This window comes from Scyliorhinus torazame, chromosome 3 (assembly GCF_047496885.1).
Source record: "Scyliorhinus torazame isolate Kashiwa2021f chromosome 3, sScyTor2.1, whole genome shotgun sequence".
Lineage (NCBI taxonomy): Eukaryota > Metazoa > Chordata > Chondrichthyes > Carcharhiniformes > Scyliorhinidae > Scyliorhinus > Scyliorhinus torazame.
Genome location: NC_092709.1, coordinates 218516403 through 218535419, shown reverse-complemented (window position 1 = coordinate 218535419; position 19017 = coordinate 218516403).

Below are 19017 nucleotides of genomic sequence, written 5' to 3'. Positions count from 1 at the left end.
CCCATCCTCTGAATGGGGACTGCATCGGGGGGCATTTGATCTTGGACTGTTGTGCCCAGGGAGCAGGCGGGTTTGGGAGCAGAAATCAACAGGGGATGGGGGTGCAGGCAGGCCCACTGTGAGATTAACGTGACAATATTTTCACATGTATCAGGTATGACATGTTTTAGTTGTAAACATTTGACATTTTCATTCCTTTTAGCCACAGAATGCGTCCCTCCCTACCCCACCCGCCCTGTGCCCCGTCAGTCATCCTCAATATTCTTGGTGTTACGTGGTCTACTGCTGCATCTGAGAATGTCCCCAAGATGCACATGAGAGTTGGAGGTAAACTTCTGCTTTTCATGCCCTGCGGCCTTTGATGCCCTTGACGACATCCTCTGGAGGACCTGGAGTCGGAGGGCCCCGCTGACTTACCGGTGTCACTGCCTTCACTGTGCCACGCTGTCCTGCCCACTACCCTTGAAATGCGCCGGAGTCAGGAGATGGGGAATTGGAGGAATTGGAGACCGCCGCTGTCTCTTTGGTGGCAGGCCCCGGGTTGGTCTCCAGCATATCCTCCTCGCTGACGGTGCTCATAGGGTCTTGAGGGTCTCCAGGAGTTGGACGGGCAGCTGAAGTGAGCTCCAGAGTCCTGTGCGACATTTGACTCTGCCAGTCCTGGCGCCTCACCATTCTCTGCACCTTGGTGTTAACATCAGATGATGGTCCTCAGTGACTGGGCCATGCTCTGGAATGCCACAGCATTGTCCACCTGTGCCTGGGACATGTCCTTCATTGATTGGGACATGACGTTGAGGCCCTCAGCCATGGTCGTCACGGACTGAGCCATGCCTTGGACACCACCACTCAAGACACTGACGTAATGCTCCAGAATTGCCACTGTGGTCGCCACCCAAGTAGTATTGGCCTCAGTGCCACACATTGTCAGTGCCTTATCCTGCACCAGTAGCCTTTGGGGTTTCTCCAATCAGCTGTGCACTTGCTAGAATGTCGCTAACATCCCTTCCTTAATCTCACAACCTTGTCCTAGCATCTGCATCAGCATTGGGATAACCTTGTCCAGATGCTCGTCATCTGACTGGGGCTCAGCTGAATCCAGGGATCCAGCAGCCCTCCGGCTGCTGACTCTCTTGGATGTTCTTGCCACCACCTGATGTGCATCAGCAACTGTGTGGTCCTCACCAGATTATGCGGCAGAAGCTTGTCCACTAATAACGCCCACCAACGTGTGTGTCTCTGCACTGATGGAAGGTGTGGGTGATAGCTGGGACATCTCGCTCTCCTTCGAGGTGGTCACTTGGGTGGTGGGGGTGTGGGGAGATGGGGGTGGGGGAGGGGTCAACTCCAGATGGCTCGGCCCCATCAGATGGAGATCCTGCGAGAAAATCGACATGTGGTCAGGGAAAGGAAAGGATCATTTTGTCTGACGTGAACAACTTACTTGAGACAGGTCACCTGGGTGAATCCTCACCTCTGCGGCGCAGGCTAACCTCAATATCGGTGACTACTCTCTCCTCGGACAACCCCGTGATTTCCAGGGCCCGTTCCTAAGAGGGGGTGAGGACTCGGATCTCTGGTGCTCTGCCCCCGACTTGACCCTTTCCCACTTATTATGAGCTGTTTTTGTCTGTGGGGACAAAGAGAGAGCATTGTGAGCCACACACTTGATGAATCAGGGAGGTCTAGAGCAGGTGGCATGTGCGGGCACTGCAACTGGACATGAAGCAATTGGGATGGCGGGTGTCAGGTTGCTGAGATACGCGCACAAAGGTGGATGTGGGGAGGGTGCGAGGTGTCAGCCAGTGATTTGTGGGTGAGGGGCTGGGAATTTGAGAGGTGGCAGGAGGAACTGATACCAGGAGAGAGGTGGTAACTTACCCTTGCACTTCGGTGGAGATAGTTGGTCTTATTCCAACATTTGATGCTGACCCTCCTGGTCATGCTGCCCACACTGACAGGTGATATTGGTGGCCATGCTGCTGGTTGCTGGCCCTTCGGCCCTCTCAGGGGAACAGGATGCCCCATCTCTCATCATCAATGGTGTCGAGACGTCTGGCCAGGTCGGTATCAGGAAAGCGAGGAGTAGGTCTTCACGCTGCCATGCTGTATTGACTGGGAGTGAGTGGTGAGGGAGCGCTTAAAATGAGAGCTGTTAAAGTTGGATGCAAATGCTGCTGAGAACCTAAAATCAATCTAAATGTCGTCAACTCAGTTGGACTAGGCCAGAAATATAATGATTTGTGTTTGGCTGTTAAGTTTATTGAACTTTACTTAACTCTTGCAAAAGATGATTTTGTGATGTTTATATTTTCACTATGCCAGTCATCATCCTACCAAGTGCATTAGTAGCTAAAGTTATGCATGTTAACGTGGAAGTTGGAAGCACTCTGTCCCTGCTTTTCTGCCTTCAATACTTAGTCAACTGTCAAACTAAAATGGGTTTTTATTATATTAATCGATAATTGCCATCTCTATAGCATTTTGCATTTTCATACCGTGTCCAGCAAGCCGAATAAACAATCTGTAACCATCTCTTGTGCAACCTATTTGCAATCTGAATAATTAAATAGAAGACATTGGTTTCACATTCATTTTTAAGACAGAAAACTGAAATTCAACCCATTAAAATAACTTTTAAGAGCATTCAATTGGGAATTTGATTGAGAAAAAATGTACCTTTTTAAGATTCAAGGGTGGCTTTATAGCCCTCTATTATGGCATCCTACCACCAAGATTATCTTGCTACAGCAACAATCATCATATCAAATGAAAGAAATCTATGGCAAGAAATATATATTGTTATCCATGTTTCAGAGAAACCATCTATGGAAAGGCAGTCTTGGGAAAAGCTGTTGTATCAAGCATCTGTCTTTAGGGTAGTTGTTACAAAAGGCACAAAGCACATTGGGCTGAATAGACTTCATTTTATGTGGAACCTGGTAATGATCTAATATCAGCAATGCAATTCTGAGTTCAATGTGAATGCAGTGAATATTAAAACATAGACTGCTATATTCAGCTGTTAGAAACAATGTACCTATCAAAATAAATAATGCTTCTGATAAGTTATGTGAGAAGCTTGGTTGTTTGAAACCCAATATTCAATCAGATGTGATACAAAATTGCTATTTAATGTTACTATCTTTTGATGTTGCCATTGATGTAGATCCATCTGGAATGCAACATTGGGCAATTATTCTTGGATATTAACATCCACTACCATCTTCCAATTGTTTCATAGTCTCTGTCCTAATAACATGTATACAACTGATATTAAAGTGCATTAAGACTGTCAATATTTCAACATGATAACCTCTTTCTTTGACATTGGAATGTGCTGTTCAAGCTTACGCTCCATTGGTCAAAGTTATAGGGTGAGATATAATATTAAAAATTAGCTATTAGAATTTGATTACATTAATTTGGAAATAAATCATTGAGAAACTCAAAACTCGTTGAAGATGCTTAATTAATTTCAATTACACTATTTGATGGCAGTAATATTTGAACTAAGATCATTAAAAGATTACAAAATCCCGAACAGGTGTCTTGCAAGTAAATTGGAGGGCAAGGTCAGAAGTGAGGATGCCCACTCAGGATTGCAGCGTTTGTCTCTATAATAACTCAGAGGGATCGTGCCGTAAACGAACATGGATTTATTTACATATTTACAATAACCTGCGTAATGCGGCACTTCACTCCCAGTACAATCCTAGCTGGGAAGACTTGTCTCACCAGGTCCTGAGTTGGGTCTGCTTTTATACCTTGCTCATAACGAGCCCCAGATGGTTGGCCTCCATAGAACCATAGAAAAGGTACAGCACCAAATGAGACCACGAGGCCCAGCTTGTCCATGCCAGCCCGAGACACTCAGGTCCTCTTTCTAATCCCACCTTCCTGCACCCGGTCCATAGCCCTGTAGCTTACAGCACTTAAGGTGCAGATCCAGCTACTTTTAAAAAGAGTTTAGGGTCTCTGACTCCACCATCAATTCAGGTGGTGAATTCCAGACTCCCACTACCCTCTGCTCAAAATAGTTCTTCCTCATGTCCCCTCTACACCTGCTGCCACTTAACTTGAATCCATGTACCTGGTTCCAGAATTCTCCACCAAGGGAAACAATTTTATCCTGCCCACTCTATTTCTTCCCCTCATAAATTTGTACACTGTAATTAAGTCACCCCTCAGCCTTCTTTGTTCCAAGGAAGATAACCCCAACCTATCCAATCTCTCCTCGTAGTTACACTTTTCTAGCCCTGGTAACATTCCTGTAAACCTCTTCTGCACTCTCTCAAGAGCAATAACATGGGTGGGATTCTATGATCCTGAGGCTAAGTGCTGATGCCATCGTAAACGCCGTCGCGTTTCACGACAGCGTCAACAGGCCACTAGGAGCAGCGATTCCGAGCCATTCAGGAGGCCAGCACGGCACTGGAGCGACTCAGGCCACTCCAGCTGCCGATACCGGCCTCAAATGTGTGCTGCGGGTCTGCACATGCGTGCTGCGACCGGCGTGCATGCGCACTGCGACCGGCGCGATTGCATGCATGCGCGGTGGCTTCCTTCTACATGCCGTCCCCAACGCAACATGGTGTAGGGCGACAGAGGCTGGCGTGGAGCAAAAGCCTGAGAGGCCGGCCCGCCGATCGATAGGCCCCAATCGTGGGCCAGGCCACAGAGAGGCCCCTCCGGGGTCGGACCCCCCCCCCACCAGGCTGCCCCCGGAAGGATGCACGCCGAGGTCCCGCCGGGTAAGACCACATGTGGGCGGCGCCGGAAGGACTCAGATTTTTTTTGTGGACTCTTGGCCCATCCCGGGCGGAGAATCGCCGGGTGGGGCCGCATAGAATAGCCTCCACTCTCCGGAGAATCGGCAGACAGGCATTGGGGCGGCGCGCGTGATTCGCGCCCGACCTGGCGATTCTCCGGCCCAGCGTAGGCTGAGAGAATCCCGCTCATCCTTCCTGTAAAGTGGTGAACAGAACTGCACACAATATTCCAGTTGTGGCCTCACCAGTGTTTTTTTACAATTCCAACATTATATCCTGACTTTTATATTCTATGCCTCTACCAATGAAGACGTGCATTCCATAACATTTCTTTACAACCTTGTCTACTTGAACTACTGCCTTTAGGGATCTGTGTACTCGTATGCCAAGATCTCTTACTTCATCTACCACTCTTAGTATATTCCCATTTATTGTGTACTCCCTATAGCTGTTTTACCTCTGTATTCAATTCCATCTGACAATTTATGGAGCCCTCCACCAACCCATCTAATAATCTTTATTATAATCTTTATTATTGTCACAGGTAGGCTTACATTAACACTGCAATGAAGTTACCGTGAGCAAAAGAGGTCACCACACTCCGGTGCCTGTTCGGGTACATTGAGGGAGAATTCAGAATGTCCAGTTAACCTAACAAGCACGTCTTTCGGGACTGATGGGAGGAAACCGGAGCACCCGGAAGAAACCCGCACAGGCACGGGGAGGACACACAAACAGTGACCCAAGCAGGAATCAAACCTGAACCTGGCGCTGTGAATCAACAGTGCTAACCAATGTGCTACCGTGCCACCCATATCTATATCATTTTGGAGATTATAGAACATAGAACATAGGACATTACAGCACAGTACAGGCCCTTCGGCCCTCGATGTTGCGCCGACCTGTGAAACCACTCTAAAGCCCATCTACACTATTCCCTTATTGTCCATATGTCTATCCAATGACCATTTGAATGTCCTTAGTGTTGGTGAGTCCACTACTGTTGCAGACAGGGCATTCCACGCCCTTACTACTCTCTGACATCTGTCTTATATCTATCTCCCCTCAATTTAAAGTTTTGTCCCCTCGTGCTAGACATCACCATCCGAGGAAGAAGGCTCTCACTGTCCACCCTATCCAATCCTCTGATCATCTTGTATGCCTCAATTAAGTCACCTTTTAACCTTCTTCTCTCTAACGAAAACAGCCTCAAGTCCCTCAGCCTTTCCTCATAAGATCTCCCCTCCATAACAGGCAACATTCTGGTAAATCTCCTCTGCACCCTTTCCAATGCTTCCACATCCTTCCTATAATGCGGCGACCAGAATTGCACGCAATACTCCAAATGCAGCCACACCAGAGTGTTGTATAACTGCAACATGACCTCATGGCTCCTAAACTCAATCCCGCTACCAATAAAAGCTAACACACCGTACGCCTTCTTAACAACCCTCTCAACCTGGGTGGGCAACTTTCAGGGATCTATGTACATGGACACCGAGATCTCTCTGCTCATCCACATTGCCAAGAATCTTAGCATTAGCCCAGTACTCTGTCTTCCTGTTATTCCTTCCAAAATGAATCATCTCACACTTTTCTGCATTGAACTCCATTTGCCACCTCTCAGCCCAGCGCTGCAGCTTATCTATGTCCCTCTGTAACTTGTAACGTCCTTCCGCACTGTCCACAACTCCACCGACTTTAGTGTCATCTGCAAATTTACTCACCCATCCTTCTACGCCCTCCTCCAGGTCATTTATAAAAATGACAAACAGCAGTGGCCCCAAAACAGATCCTTGTGGTACACCACTAGTAACTGGACTCTAGTCTGAACATTTCCCATCAACCACCACCCTTTGTCTTCTTCCAGCTAGCCAATTTCTGATCCAAACTGCGAAATCACCCTGAATCCCATGCCTCCATATTTTCTGCAGTAGCCTACCATGGGGAACCTTATCAAACGCTTTACTGAAATCCATATACACCACATCAACTGCTTTACCCTCATCCACCTGTTTGGTCACCTTCTCAAAGAACTCTATAAGGTTTGTGAGGCACGACCTACCCTTCACAAAACCGTGTTGACTACCTCGAATCAAATTATTCCTTTCCAGATGATTATACATCCTATCTCTTATAAACCTTTCCAAGATTTTTCCCACAACAGAAGTAAGGCTCACTGGTCTATAGTTACCGGGGCTATCTCTACTCCCCTTCTTGAACAAGGGGACAACATTTGCTATCCTCCAGTCTTCTGGCACTATTCCTGTAGACAAAGATGACTTAAAGATCAAGGCCAAAGGCTCAGCAATCTCCTCCCTAGCTTCCCAGAGAATCCTAGGATAAATTCCATCCGGCCCAGGTGATTTATCTATTTTCACACTTTCCAGAATTGCTAACACCTCCTCCTTATGAACCTCAAGCCGTTCTAGTCTAGTAGCCTGAATCTCAGTATTCTCCTCGACAACATTGTCTTTTTCCTGTGTGAATACTGACGAAAAATATTCATTTAGCACCTCTCCTATCTCCTCGGACTCCAAGCACAACTTCCCACTACTGTCCTTGACTGGCCCTACTCTTACCCTAGTCATTCTTTTATTCCTGACATATCTATAGAAAGCTTTAGGGTTATCCTTGATCCTACCTGCCAAAGACTTCTCATGTCCCCTCCTGGCTCTTCTTAGCTCTCTCTTTAGGTCCTTCCTAGCTAACTTGTAACTCTCGAGCGCCCTAACTGAACCTTCATGTCTCATCTTTACATAAGCCTCCTTCTTCCTCTTGACAAGTGTTTCGACTGCTTTAGTAAACCACGGTTCCCTCACTCGACCACTTCCACCCTGCCTGACAGGTGCATACTTATCAAGGACACACAGTAGCTGTTCCTTGAACAAGTTCCACATTTCCATTGTACCCATCCACTGCAGTTTTCCGCTCCATCCAATGTATCCTAAGTCTTGTCTCAGCGCATCATAATTGCCTTTCCCCCAGATATAACTCTTGCCCTGCGGTATATACCTATCCATTTCCATCACTAAAGTAAACGTAATCGAATTGTGGTCACTATCACCAAAGTGCTCACCTACCTCCCCATCTAACACCTGTCCTGGTTCATTACCCAGTACCAAATCCAATATGGCCTCGCCTCTCGTTGGCCTATCTACATACTGTGTCAGGAAACCCTCCTGCACACATTGGACAAAAACGGACCCATTTAATGTACTCGAACTACAGCGTTTCCAGTCAATATTTGGAAAGTTAAAGTCCCCCATAACAACTACCCTGTTGATTTCGCTCCTATCCAGAATCATCTTTGCAATCCTCTCCTCTACATCTCTGGAACTTTTCGGAGGCCTATAGAAAACCCCTAACAGGGTGACCTCTCCTTTCCTGTTTCTAACCTCAGCCCATACTACCTCAATTGACAACTCCTCATCAAACGTCCTTTCTGCCACCGTAATACTGTCCTTGAATAACAATGCCACCCCTCCCCCTCTTTTACCACCTTCCCTGAGCTTACTGAAATATCTAAACCCCGGCACCTGCAACAACCATTCCTGTCCCTGCTCTATCCATGTCTCCGAAATGGCCACAACATCGAAGTCCCAGGTACCAACCCATGCCGCAAGTTTACCCACCTTATTCCGGATGCTCCTGGCATTGAAGAAGACACACTTTAAACCACCTTCCTGCCTGCCGGTACACTCCTGCAACTTTGAAATCCTACTTATGACCTCACTACTCTCAACCTCCTGTCTACTGGAGCTACAATTCAGGTTCCCAAGCCCCTGCTGAACTAGTTTATGGCCAGAATTCTCCCACAACTGGCCGGATGGCCCGACGTGGCGTGAACCACTCTGGGGTCGGGCCGACCGGAAGGTGCTGAATCCTCCGCACGTCTGGGGGCTAGGCCAGCGGCGGAGGGGTTGGCGCTGCACCAACCGGCGGCAAAGGGCCGGCGCGAGTCGGCGCATGCGCAGAAACGCCGCCGTGGTTCCACGCATACGCAGACCAGCTGGCTATTTCCTGCGCATGCTCAGGGGGGTTATTCTCTGCGACGGCGATGGCGGAGCCCTACCGATGCCAGCGTGGAAGGAAAGAGTGCCCTCATGGCACAGGCCCGCCCACAGATCAGTGGGCCCCGATCGTGGGCCAGGCCACAGTGGGGACCCCCCCCCCCCGGCGCCGGATCCCCCTGCGCCCCCCGAGGACTCACCTAGTTGGCCTACAAGCCAGGTACCGCCGTGATGGACTATGTCCATTTCATGCAGGCGGGACTGGCCAGGAAACGACGGCCGCTCGGCCCATTGGGGGCCGGAGAATTGCCGGGGGGGCCGCTGCCAATGGCCCCCGACCGGCGCACCGTAAACCCTGCCCCCACCCAAAAACCAGCGCCGGAGAATACGGCAGCCGGTGTCGGAGCGGCGGGGCGGAATTCACGCCGCCCCCTGGGGGTTCTCCGACCCGTCCATCATGCAGCTAATCTTTGTGCCTTCTGCAAATTTCCCAATCGTGACCCCCACATTCACGTCCAAATCGTTAATATACAACACAAACTGTAAGGTCCCAACACCGAGCCTGTGGAACACGACTTAAAACAATTTTCTATTTGCAAAGGCCATCGACCATTATCCTTTGTTTCATGTTACTAAGCCAAATGTGGTCCTGTTTTTCACATTGTCCTGTGTCCCATGGGCTTTTACAGTCTTGACCAATCTACCATGTGGGACTTGTAAAAGAAAAAATGGGAAAATATGTAATTTTAAACATGTAAGTCTGGCAATACCTGACCTAAAAGTACATGAGAGAATGTCGGGAAAAACCCCACGAAGGGTTAACAGCAGCTGCAAAAGAAGGTTTTGAAATGCAGATAGCCTTAATCAAAAGACGTTAAGAAAACAGCTTGTGACTGATCAAACTGTAAAACTGATGCATGTCTTTTAAGTCACAGCAGATTGAACTTATAGTTATATGGAAAAAAGCAATATTTTGCACCTTCTTTGAAGTTAATTATTTAAGTAAGCAGCTAGGATCTTCAGTTGAATTGGGTGATAAATGTTGAGGTGTGAAATTCTGCTGACACCAGGATAATATGGCAAGCTGGAGACAACGTGACAACAGGAACACACGTTAGCCCCAAATCGGAGTCAGTGTTCTGAGCTGGGGGCACTATTTGATAATATAACAACATTAGAAATGACAGAAACCAGATGTAACACTCCTCTGGTATCAAAGCACTGGGATCAACATCACAAAGGAAACAATGTAATCAGAGTTCGTTGAGCTGAAATCATGCTCAATATGAATACATAGTCGTGTTAGAAATCATTCAGATTTAAGGTACCTTGTACAATCAAGAGTAAAATAAAGTTACTTTACGATAATGTCATATAAACATAATAACTGCCAGAAGGGGAATATGAACACTAAAAAAGGGGACAACCAGCAGAGTCAGCTCTTATAGCCCTTGGTCATGGGAAGGATAGAGCACAGAAACCGAGCGGAACAGTGAATCCATCTGAGGAAGACCAAAAGCTAAAGAAGAGAGATTGTCAAGGTGGACCTGAAGGTCTTTTCAACCAACCAGGAGAATCCAGAAGCAAGGTCTTTTTAGTTTTCTGTAAAGACAGTGATTGCATCTTTTAAAAGAAAAAATATAATAATAAAATAACTTAAGTTTTAACCTGAAACAGTGGTTATTACAAAGTCTACTTTACTTACTTAGCAATGCGTGACCCAGGATCGATGCTACTAAGTGGTAAGTAGATAAAGTTCTTCTATGAAGATATGGGTTGTACCGGGGGATAACTTGAAAATATAGTTTGATCCGAATAGCACCCACCTAAGTCTGCATAGAAGTCAGGGAGTGAGAATTCCTGTTCACCATTTAGAATGTCTTATTGACCCTTTTGGTATAGGGGGAATTCTAAGAATAGTGGTGAGTTTTTTACCTTGCAAACTTCTTGCGAACATCCATGTACATAACATCCACTGCACTACCTTCAATCTGCCCCTACCTGGGAAGCACGAACTCCACGAGTCCCATAGGACGATCAATGATTGTTTCCCCATGGTTCTCGTGGGGGTTCTGAAATCCTTCCCACCCCGCAAAGTCTGAAAGTCCCCCATCAGTCGCCAATGGCTGTGGGTCGGGTGGAGTGTAACGGGTCGCTAAATGCCATTTTCTGGCAGACGCCAAAGAGGAATCATCGGGTCCTCGATGCCGGACACACTGTTGTCTGCCGGCACGGAGACTTCAGCCTCCATGTTGGAACCTGAGTTATAGTACTGCTGCTGGGCCGGCCGCGGCAACCCGGACACATGGCCACTCAACCCAAGGGTGGCTCCTGCTGTGGCAACAATGGTACTACTGCCGGTGGGACATGTCAACAGGCAGGCTCGCGCCTTTTTAATTGGTCCAATTGTTTTTTAAGGGTGTTCCCTTGGAGTCAGACCCTATATAAGACTGAGCTTGTCCAGTCCAGTACCAGTCTCGGAAGCTGCACCATCACTAAGATTCCGTGCATAAATGGTGTCTCCGCCATGAAATGCTCGCTCCAGCACTGTCAAACTCTTCTGCGAATTCTGATTCCACTCCACCTTGGCACTGAGGTTGGGAAAAGTTGAGTTGAGTCTTGAGCCTTTGACACATCTAAAGCTCTGCCCGGTGTCACACGCAGTGTTGTGCGGTAATTAAATACGAAACACGCCAATCACGAGTCCATAGACCCGGTTGACTGCTTCTTAAATCCCTTAAAATGTTTGATCCCCCGCTCCGTTGGCCCATTTAAGGCAGATGATATGGTGTGGCTTGGATGTGCTGAATGTCATTCCATTGCATAAACATGGCAGACTCCTAACTGATGAAAGGAATGCCATTGTCCGCCACCAGTACTTTCAGGATTCCATGGATGCAGAAAGATCCCCAGAGCTTCTCAATTGTGGCCCTGGGCATTGTGGAAGTCATCCTGTATACATCTGCCACTTGGAGTGGGCATCCATGATTACTAGGAACATGGACCCCATGAACGGTCCCGTAAAATCCGCATGCAGCGCAGCCTATAGAGAGACCAGGTTTGCGATAAACTTGCCATAATAATTAACTAGGCCCAAAAATGACAAGAGCTCAGTGTCGTGCCATGGGATGAGGGCCCCCTTAATAGAGTAAACTTTATCCTCAGCAGCCCATCACTGTCCACCCGGTAACCGAGCTAGGTCACTGCTTTGGCCCGGAAGACACACTTACTGCGCTTCAGTCTGGCGCCTACATGGCCAAAATGATGCAGGACTACCTGGAAGTGCGCCAAGTGTTCCTGCTCCGTGGGATCGGTGATAAGAACATCGTCCAAATACACGGCCACTTTCGGCAGGCCCTGCAAGATGTTTTCCATCACACGCTGAAATATCATAGGGGCCGATGAAACCCCAAATGGAAGGTGGCATTGAAACAATCCCCGATGCATGTTAGTGGTAAGTTTCCTGCATTCTGGGATGAGATCCACCTGCAGGTATGTGTGGTTCATGTCTAGCTTTGTAAAGTACAGCTCCAGGCTAACTGAGCCTTGACCTGGGTCCAGCCCTGTTGACAGTAAGCTTAAAGTCCCCACACAGCTGGACAGTTTTATCAGGCTTCATCACCGGCACCACAGACACGGTCCATTCCACATGACCCCCAGATCTTGCAGGCATTGCATTGTATTGTGTCTCAGCTCTAAAGGTCGTGCTTTAACAGGGGAGCTCTTATTCAGCGAGTTTGATCATTGCCAGATGATACGTTCGTGATGATTTATAGTCATGTGTCTTTAAGGCAGCCTGCATCTCTAATTCAAGCAGATGAAGCCAATGGCCTGTGCCTTTAATTCAAGCAGAGGATTTCAGCAACAGGAGAGACCACTGTGTTAGTCTGTGCTGGTTCATAAACAGAGCTGTGGACTGTCTGGCTGCCTATGACAGAGATTGGCTGGGATTCAATTTGATTGTTTTGGCTGGTGGCCAATGAATTGACCCAAAGGTTTGAGTTTTGTCCAGTAACAAGTGGTGATTGGGTCTGCTATGGGCCAGGGTTTAGGGAACCCCAAAGTATATCATGGAATTCACCTGACCCACAACTTTTAATAGATTGTGGTATGGGGAGCACACGACCCACTCTACAGGTGTGGTACAGCAGAAATGGAAAAGTATTTTTTGAAGCAAAACAATGTTTATTCTATGAACTCAAGTTAACCTTTTTAAAACATACAGTGAACATCTTAGCAACCATTAATGCAAATACAACCCCCAAAGACTACAACACTAAGTAATCCTTTAAGCTTTCCTTTTTAACATCCATACGACTTAAAAACAAAACCTTTACCAGAAGCACATCAGGTTAAAGTCACTACTGAAAACATTTATAATTCTGAATTCACCAAATGATCAAGAGATAGTCTTTTGATGGCAGAGAGAACAGCAGTACACCTGCTTGGTCTGGCTTCAGCTCCAACACTGAAAACAAAACTAAAACACACCTGCAGCCTGCTCAAAAACAAAACTAAAAAGCTGACAGACAGCCCAGCTCCACCCACTCTCTGACATCACTGCAGTAGTAAACACCCATTTCATAAAGATACTCTCACTACAGATATTTATATACACACACATTTATAAACACCCATTTCTTAAAGATACTCTCACATGACAGGAATGTTTTCAGAATCACGAGGTTCTCAGTCTGGTTTCACTTTGACTCCTGGCAGCTTAGAAAGAAGACCCAATCTCTCTTCTCCTCATTTTTCTCCAGAAAGGCTGTGTTTTTGAACTGGCAGAGAGTCTGGCTGAATCTATGTGCAATCAGAGTCCGGAAATAACTAGACAACTCTCTCTCCTGAAAGGCAAAGGCAGAACTGACCAACTGTCCACAGAAATGTATAGTCCTGAATGTGAACTTTGAGCTGAAGGCCCAGCTTGATAAGAACTAAAGTGTTTCTCCAGAAAGCCTGCTGCCTATGAATACTGCATTCTTTTTCTAAACTACAACGACCCAGAATGAATGACTCTACAAGGAAGATCAGCTGCAGACCCAAGACTTTAACCAGCCAGCATACTGTGAGGAAAATGTGTTGAAGAACCACCATCTGAGGCAAAGCCTCTTATCTTTTGACCTTCATCCTTATTATTTATACCCCTTTCCACCCCTCTGTGTTTATCTGTCTGTGTCTGTGGGACAATTAAAGAGGGCAGTAGGTATTAGTTTGTCATTAACGGCTTGTATTTGCTGCACATTTCATAATAGTTCTTGTTATAAACAGTAATTGTGTCTCAACTTACAACCCTAGTGGCTGTAATTATTAAGCAGCCAAGGTGCCAAAGACTTTGGGAATTTTTAGAAGAATTATTGGTTAATTCACTCATATGCCCCGAGGCACGTGGGGCTGGAATTGACTGTGCACTTGTCCAGGGCGGCGTAACGGTACACTGAGTTACAATTTAGCAACAACTTGTGATGGCCAATGTTTTATCATTGAAATTACATTCAATTGTGGCATTTCCAGTATCTGAATATTTTATAATGAATCATGTGCCCTCAAGTATTCAGGAAGCCTTTCCATATGCATAAGGTGCATTTATCTCAATGCCACAGAAAACTGTTCATTTATACATAACAATCAGTGCATGCCAAAAATAATTAATTGTGTGAAGTTTTCAGTTGTCTCCATGTGATAGGCGCAGTAAGATTTCAGCATTATTACCTTGCAGAATCCTCAAAAGCTATTGCTCCATGGTGGACTACTTACTAATGAAATCCCACAACATAGTGAGGAAAGTAGCAAGGAGCACTGCAGCCAATGATCCAAAAATGATTTAATTTTGCAGAGGAGCACTGATAATCGCCATCTTAATTTCTTCATGGGGACTGCATTCTTTGGCTAAATTTTGTGGAAAGGATTATATTGAAGCAGAACCAAAATCTATAGGCTTATTCAGAAAGATGACATAATTGATTTCCAGGTTCAGTTCCTCTTGAATAATGATCCTGGATTGTCATTTTCATTAAGCTTCTTCAATGTAGAAAACAAATTAAACCTACAAACACTGGAAAGTTGAAGCTTTCTTGTGCTGCCTTTCATCTGTTTGTTTTGCTTTTTATTGAGTAATTGGGTGCTTTATTTCAGCTGGAAGGTGAATTGAAATCTAATTTGGAAAAAAACACTACCATCGAAGTTCTCTGCAATTAGTTTTAGTCTGACCTTCAAAAGGATTGAAAAGCGTACAAGTGATGCAACTCTCTCAGTTTTAGGTTTTGGAGGTATTTCTACACAGAACAAATACAATCTATTTGCTTGAGCTTGATGTTTTGCTGAAACATCTTTTTTTGCTCAGGTTTTGACTCAGAAAGGAAACAAATTATTTCGGAGCTCAAGATTATTTTCAGCATCATTTAAAAGTAAAAGCCAGTTTCAGTGACTGTATCATAAAGGCAGTATCACACCACTGCCAAGCCACATAAACCATCATTTTTAAGCCTTAATGAAAGCAGCATGTAAACTGGCTTATAAACAGGAAAATAGCAATTGCCATCGATTTCAATGGGGTCTAAGGTAGGATAAATAACTTCAAATTGATCTTAGCGAGGCTAACAGCAAAGCAACACTAAAGTTCCGGGGAATTTTGGAATGGCTTAATTGATGGTCACTCACCCCAGAAGTTCCTCTGTCTTCCACACTAACCAAAGGCTTCTATGATCTAATGGCCATAGGAAAGTAGGGGCCAATATTTTTGGAATGTACACAATGAGATAGAAATTGCCACTTGGTCACTTGGACATTTCTGCAAATAGAGACATGTTTCTGAAGCTTTTCATTTTGCACTCATCAGGTCAAACGGAAGAATGCCAAATTTCAAATGATCATAACAATTTATAATACAGGAGAAAAGGTTGCTGATTGGTTGACAAGTGAACTCTGATCAGCTGAGGCATTGACGTACAGAAAGCGATGGGGAACTACATTCTCCTGGGTAATTCAAAAAAGGTGCAAAACCTGAACATATTCCTTTTGTTTGCAGAGAGTCCCTGTGAATGAATGTGTGCAGCTTCCAGCAAGCATAAATGAGCCACATTACTGCCTTGGCTGATTATCTTAAATTAGTTGTTGTTATAGCCTATTAGCACACTCAGGATTGTTCAGCAAGTGCTGCCCAATTTAAGAATCCCATCTAACAGCAGATGTTTTACCTGACTTTGCTACGGTCCATACCCTGCCTGTTATGAACAGTTGGAGGAATATGTTAATTGATTTGATGATCCAATAGTTGGGATGTACAGCCTAAATGCCTGGCATCACACCCGCACTGAAATTTATACCCACCATTGCTCAATTGCGGAACATCTTTTTGGAATTAAAACAGCATCATATTGGTGGAAAATATCACTTATATTGCCATTGCATATGTAGCAGTGTGAAAATGGCTTGCTTAATATGTTCACATTCTTTAGATACTTTGCCTTTCCAGGGTAAATTGAAATAGACCAGGTACTCTTCAGTGTCCAACACTGAAAATCCTTGGCCCGTTTGCAAGATTTCCTGATAGACAGTGAACAATAATCTGATCGATTGTAGCGATTGTTCCACAGGATAGCTTTAACACACTCTATTGTTGCGTTGAGCTTGCAAGGTGAAAAAGGTCTTGAGCCCAATTTTAAGATTACTGATGAGGCCAATCTCATAGCACATAAAGCTATATGAGACCCAACACATATATTGACCACTGAAGGAAGGCTTCCGGTAAAGAGTAATAGAGAGGCCATCAGCAGATTTCTCAATTAGCACAATTAGAAAAGGGAGTACCTTAGACTGCACCATTTCAAAAGTGAATTGGAGAATGGAAAGGAGCCTATTAATGTGTGTAAGGCAATCATTTCACATGGCTGCATATTCAAAGATTGTGAGCATAGCATCTACTTATTGAAAATATGGATAGGAGGTTAGGGCTCGTTCCATCAAAAGCCTGTTTCTCATGGAAACAGATGAAAGAAATTAGCCAAAATGTGCCCACTTTGGGGACAAGGCCTAAGTCCTGGCACAAATGGTCTACGGCCCAAAGGAATTGGAGAAACGCTCAAACCAAATTTGGGGATCAGAAATTCTTTCAAGTTTCACAGGCATTGGGTCCTTTATATATGTTAATGAGGGATCTAATGCCTGTTTAGTGCCCCATTGAAAGTTATTGTCCTGAGGATTGGAACTGGCACAGGGCTTGCTTCAAACAGTTTCATCTGGCATGGATGCAATTTTAAAAGCAGCTGGACTTAAGAGAGTGGAAATAGAACAAAGAGCAAAGAAAAGTACAGCACAGGAACAGGCCCTTCGGCCCTCCAAGCCTGCGTCGACCATGCTGACCGTCTAAACTAAAATCTTCTACACTTCCGGGGTCCGTATCCCTCTATTCCCATCCTATTCATGTATTTGTCAAGATGCCCCTTAAACGTCATGATCGTCCCTGCTTCCACCACCTCCTCCAGCAGCGAGTTCCAGGCACCCACTACCCTTTGTGTAAAAATCTGGGGCGAAATTCTCCCCCAACGGCGGGATGCCCGCCGACTGGCGCCAAAGCCGGCGCCAATCAGACGGGCATCGCGCCGGCCCAAAGGTGCGGAAGGCTCCGCATCTTTGGTGGCCTAGCCCCAACATTGAGGGGCTAGGCCGACGGCGGAGGGATTTCCGCCCCGCCAGCTGGCGGAAATGGCGTTTGTTGCCCCGCCAGCTGGCGCGGAAATGCGGCGCATGCGCGGGAGCGTCAGCGGCCGCTGTCAGTTTCCCGCGCATGGGGAGAGTCTCTTCCGCCTCCGCCATGGTGGAGGCCGTAGCGGAGGCGGAAGGGAAAGAGTGCCCCCACGGCACAGGCCCGCCCGTGGATCGGTGGGCCCCGATCGCGGGCCAGGCCACCGTGGGGGCACCCCCCGGGGTCAGATCGCCCCGCGACCCCCCCCAGGACCCCGGAGCCCGCCCACGCCGCCTGGTCCCGCCGGTAAATACCAGGTTTGATTTATGTCGGCGGGACAGGCAATTCCTGGGCGGGACTTCGGCCCATCCGGGCCAGAGAATCCAGCGGGGGGTCCCGCCAACCGGCGCTGCCGGATTCCCGCCCCCGCCCAATCTCCGGGAGCGGAGACTTCGGCGGGGACGGGGGCGGGATTCACGGCGGCCAACGGCCATTCTCCGACCCTGCGGGGGGTCGGAGAATGACGCCCCTTGCCTCACACATATCCTCTAAACCTTGCCCCTCGCACCTTAAATGCCCATAATTGACCCCTCTACCCTGGGAAAAAGTCATATCAGATGGAATGGCCATGGTGACGAGAGTAATGATTTAAATGGTGTTTGCAGTATCAAAAAATTAGCGAAGATCCTGCAGGGTTTTGACAGGGTGGATTTGGAGAGGATGTTTCCTCTTGTGGGAGAATATAGGACCAGGAGCTACTATTTAAACATGTGGGGCTGGATTCTCCCAAAACGGGGCGAAGTGTTGACGCCGGCTTGAAAACCGTGGAGTTTCACGACGGCGCCATCGGGCCCCCAGGTGGAGTCATTCAACGGCCCACAAGGGCTAGCACAGGCGGATCATGCAATGTGTGATGGACCAGCCGCTGATTCGCCGGTACCGTCATTGACACGACGCCACGGCGCGAGTTAAAAATTCTCCGCGCCACACACAGCGTCGCAGGCAAGATGGCGGTGCGCAGAGCAGCGGTGCAATTTAGGGACAGGGAGCTAGAGACCCTCCTGGATTGGATTGGATTGGATTGGATTGAATTTGTTTATTGTCACGTGTACCGAGGTACAGTGAAAAGTATTTTTCTGCGAGCAGCTCAACAGATCATTACGTACACGGGAAGAAAAGGGAATAAAAGAAAATACATAATAGGGCAACACAAGGTATACAATGTAACTACATAAGCACTGGCATCGGATGAAGCATACAGGGTGTAGTGTGAATGAGGTCAGTCCATAAGAGGGTCATTTAGGAGTCTGGTAACAGCTGGGAAGAAGCTGTTTTTGAGTCTGTTCGTGCGTGTTCTCAGACTTCTGTATCTCCTGCCCGATGGAAGAAGTTGGAAGAGTGAGTAAGCCGGGTGGGAGGGATCTTTGATTATACTGCCCGCTTTCCCCAGGCAGCGGGAGGTGTAGATGGAGTCAATGGATGGGAGCCAGGTTAGTGTGATGGACTAGGTGGGTGCACAATCCTGGATGCCGTGGAGGAGAGGAGGCTG